Genomic DNA, 5,104 nt, shown 5'->3' on the forward strand with positions numbered 1-5,104 from the left:
ACAATCATTGGCCGGAATATTCTCTTTAACTTGAGTTGTGAGGAAACTTCTTCTCTGGAAGGTAAAGATTTCTTCACACAAGTAGAATTCAGTAAATGGTTCAGTAACCCCATGAATTTTCTTCTGTTGCCAACTAATCTTGGCTTTCTTAGATGAGGTGTAGTAGCACCGAGGTGTTGAGTGTATGGTTTGGAGCCCCAACCCCATATGCAATCCAAGATAAAGAAATGCGGTTTATACTACCAGTTAAAGAAAAAATAATTGAGAAAACTGATCAAATATGTGCTTTTAACAAACCGCCTGCTTTAGTTGTATAAAAATGGCCATATTTAATTGCCTCTTGGCACTGAAATTGCCTCGTAAGAACGTATCCAATCCGACAACAGTACAAAACCAATGCATGTGAATAGAGTTTACAACCGGCCTGTTCACATGGAGTGAAACAATATTTTGCCCATTTTTTGGCACCATCTCGGAAAAATCTACTGCGGAGGCTTAGCCACATTGAAATACACTGGCCCTGATTCATCTTTGCTGTTTTTCCCGTTTTCTCGAGTAATTTGTTTTCTTAGTGGCTTTAGTATTTGTATTTCATTTTTTAATCTTGTTTTAGTTCTCAACAACTTAGCTTATCCAGATGTCTTAAGGCCTCTTTACACGCAGCGATGTATCTAACGATATGTCGTCGGAGTCACGGAATTCGACGCGACGTCGTTGCGTGTGACACCTCCGAACGAGTGCTAACGATCAGAAATACTCACCTAATCATTGATCATTGACACGTCGTTCATTTTCAAAAGATCGTTGCGCGTTCTGAACACAGGTTGTTCGTCGTTCCTGAGGCAGCACACATCGCTACGTGTGACACCCCAGGAACAACGAACAACAGCATTCCTGTGTCATCCAGCAACAAGGTGGGAGTGACGTTAATGCGGCTGCTTTCCGCCCCTCCGCTTGTATTGGTGGCCCGCTGTGTGATGTCGCTGTGACGCCGCACGAACCTACCCCTTAAAAAAGAGGTTGTTCGCCAGCCACAGCGACATCAGTAGGAAGGTAAGTATGTGAGACAGTTCCTAGCGATATTGTTCGCCACGGGCAGCAATTTGCCCGTGAAGTACAACTGATGGGGGCGGGTACCCTCACTAGCGATCTCGCTAGCGAGATCGCAGCGTGTAAAGCGGCCTTTAGACATATTAATGAAATATGACTTTTACCAAATGTCACATTTTGTTTTTGGCTCGTGTCAACCCAGTCATTCATTGGAATAAGGTTTGTGAAGGATTTCTCAACACATTTTTGTTACTTTTCATAGGATTTGCAACTTTTGGTGCTGAAAAGTTACAAAATCCAGCTAAAGACAAAAATAAAGAACATTTTTTATTTTGTTGCTAAATTCTTGAACCACGTGCACCATTTTAAAGAATGTAGCACATAAAATGTCAGCGAATACCACAAGATAAAAAAGAAAAATGACTTCAATAAATTGCATTGGGTCCAATTCCCATGTGAATGAGCTGCAAAGTTGGTGGCATATTTGTAGCAATTCTGTGGCAGAAATGCAAAGGTCATCCTAGGATTTCTGCCAAAAAGATAGATTTTTCAGGGAGATCTATGTCCGGCCCATAGATCTTGACATCTCACTTAGGGGTACTTTGCACACTACGACATCGCAGCTGCGATGTCGGTGGGGTCAAATCGAAAGTGACGCACATCAGGCGTCGCAGTCGATGTCGTAGTGTGTAAATCCTTTATGATACGATTAACGAGCGCAAAAGTATCGTAATCGTATCATCGGTGTAGTGTCCGACATTTTCATAATTGCGCTGCCGCAACGGTACGATGTTGTTCATCGTTCCCTTGCGGCAGCACACGTTGCTGTGTGTGAAGCCGCAGGAGCGAGGAACATCAGCTTACCTGCGTCCTGCGGGTCACGCCGGCTATGCGGAAGGACAGAGGTGAGCGGGATGTTTACGTCCCGCTCATCTCCGTCCCTTCGCTTCTATCTGTTGCCTGCCGTGTGACGTCGCTGTGACGCCGCACCACCCGCCCCCTTAGGATGGAGGCGGGTCGCCGGCCAGAGCGACGTCGCAGGGCAGGTGAGTGCATCTGAAGCTGCGGTAGCGATAATGTTCGCTGCGGCAGCGATCACAAGATATCACAGCTGCGACGGGGGCGGGGACTATCGCGCTCGGCATCGCAAGCATTGGCTTCCGATGTCGTAGTGTGCAAAGTACCCCTTACATATTAAGAAAAACATGGATTTCCCTGGTATAAGACATCAGATCACAGATCTCAAGGTATCATTTTATTCAACTTTCTATGACCTGTATGCCCATATAGATGGCTTAGGAGGGTTCATCCTACTGACAGATTCCCTTTAAAGGGAACCTGTCAGGTGCAATATGCACCCAGAACCAAGAGTAGTTCTGGGTGCATATTCATATTCCCTAATCCCTGCCTAACTGTCCCAGCATCTAGAAGCATACATAAAGAGATCTTTAGAAAACATATTTCTAAAGATCTTTTATCATATACTAATGAGTGCGGGGAGTAGTCGCAAGAGCGTTAGTTCCTGCACTTTTTCCGCCCTTTTAGCATGTTAGTAGGCCCACAGGTGTGTGCTAACATGCTTTTCAATGCCCGATGCCTAGCGTCATTATCGGCAGTGACGCATGAACTTGTATCCTTGCACCACCTTAGAACTCTGGGCATAAGGTCAGTGCGCATGATCAGAAGTCCCCAGCACTTGCGGTCTTATGCAGTACACCAGTTCGAAGCCGGGACGCGTACACCCAGCTTCATAGTGCGCATGAACGGAAGTCCGGGGATCAGGTGCACTGAGCTGAAATCCTGGGTCGGGCGCGGTGGCAGCAGAGATGAGCGTGACCATGCCTGTGACTCTGTGCATTCTTTAGCATGTTAGCACATCCACAGGGGCGTGCTTACATGCTAAGGGGGCTGACTAGCCAGGGAAACTAACGCCCTTGTGACCAGTCGCTGGCCTTATTAGCATATAATGAAGGATCTTTAGAAATAATTTTTCTAAAGATCTCTTTATCTATGCTACTATAGGCTGGGACAGTTAGGCAGGGTTTAGCAATATGCATCCAGAACTGCTCGTGGTTCTGGGTGCATATTGCACCTGACAGGTTCCCTTTAAGCTAACATGTAAGTGAAAACATATAAGAACAATGGCGACCACACTGCAGATAATTGCGGTGGAAGTCAGGGCAGGTATTGGATGAAGAAACAGAGAGCTCATCTTCTCTTGGACACCTGTCTGCTCCAGTGTTCCAGGTCGCAACTCAATGTAAGTCTATGAGAGCCTCATTCTGGCCCTTGTAGACTTGCATTGAGCGCTTGTGATGTAACGTTTGGCTATTTAGAAGTTACAGACACGAGATGACGCCACGGAACCGGAGTGACACAAGACAGTAAGTATAAAACAAGGGGCAGGAGACGTAGATTTAAAGCCCCACTCTAGCACGGAAAAAAACACACTCAGATTGTGTTTTAAGTTGTTAGTTTTCTGACAACAGAGCAAAGCTGAACTTTTATCTATTTAAAAGAGCAACTAAGGGGTACTTTGCACACTACGACATCGCAGGTCGATGGGGTCAAATCGAAAGTGACGCACATCCAGCGTCGCTGTCGACATTGGAGTATGTGAATCCTTTTTATTATGATCAATGAGCGCAAAAGCGTCAAAATCGTATGATCGGTGTAGCGTCGGTCATTTCCATAATTTCAAAAGGACCGATGTTACGATGTTCCTCGTTCCTGCGGCAGTACACATCGCTGTGTGTGAAGCCGCAGGAGCGAGGAACATCGCCTTACCTTCCCGGCTTCAATGAGGAAGGAAGGAGGTGGGCGGAATGTTTACGTCCCGCTCATCTCCGCCCCTCTGCTTCTATTGGCCGCCTGCCGTGTGACGTCGCTGTGACGCCGCACGACCGCCCCCTTAGGAGCGACGTCGCAGGGCAGGTAAGTGCATGTGAAGCTGGCGTAGCGATAATTTTCGCTACGGCAGCTATCACAAGATATCGCAGCTGCGACGGGGGCAGGGACTATCGCGCTCGGCATCGCAGCATCGGCTTGCGATGTCGTGTGGAAAGTACCCCTAACAAAGTTTTCAATATAGCTATATACGAATTAGAAATATAAAACTAAAGCATAAAGCACTAAACATTTTTTTCTTTTTTTGTGATATATTGTTACAAGTGATATTATGTTTTACCCATTCCGATGTTTATACTAGAAAATATGGTGTTGTTTATTTTCTTACTTGTATAGGAAATATGGATAGACAAGTTATCTCCATGTGCTGACATGTTTTACTGATCATCCACATGAAGTAAATAAATATTACAGCCATCCTGGATTTCTCTTTCAGCCCCGACGTACTGGGAGAGCCAAATGGTTCCTATTTGCTGTGTATGTCTCTTGTCAGTTAATGTTTGGTTTTATTAGTTTATCTTTAATATTTTGAAGAGTCACTTAGGGTTTGTTAATATAAAGAATTACAAATAGCAAACATATGGGCTGGCGAGTCAGGCACGTTTAACTCTTTAAAGCAAAAAAATGATAAAGTACAACTATAATACTAAGGTGATGCAAAGGATCTTCACTTCTGTCCAACCAGATGTTTGTAGGTGTGAAAAAAAAAAAAATAAGACAGGTCTTAAAAATGATGGAATTGCCCATGGCAATCAATGAATCTGGCATTTTGTAAGGGTTGTTTAAAAAATGAAATACATTATATGATTTTGTGAGTCTAGTCACTACTTACGGGTAGTACAAACGGTAGAGTAGTCAGGAAAGCCGGGGTCTGGTAACAGTAGGACACGTATGTCTATGTCTACACAGGGAGTACAAAGAAGCGTAGTCAGGTCAAGATCCAAGGGTCAGAATTCCGGGAAGGCATGTAATGGATTCAGAGAGAAAACTGAGACGTGGTCCGGTAATGGTCTGAGGTCAAAAGCCAGGAGATCACAACAGGAACAGGAAGTGGGCAGAGAAGAGTCAAACAACAGTCCGGGGTCAAAACACAAAGATCAGGCAGGAACACAGGTCAACAGCACAACAACAGAACCAGAAAGTACGA

Source organism: Anomaloglossus baeobatrachus, chromosome 4 (assembly GCF_048569485.1).
Source record: "Anomaloglossus baeobatrachus isolate aAnoBae1 chromosome 4, aAnoBae1.hap1, whole genome shotgun sequence".
Classification (NCBI taxonomy): Eukaryota; Metazoa; Chordata; class Amphibia; order Anura; family Aromobatidae; genus Anomaloglossus; species Anomaloglossus baeobatrachus.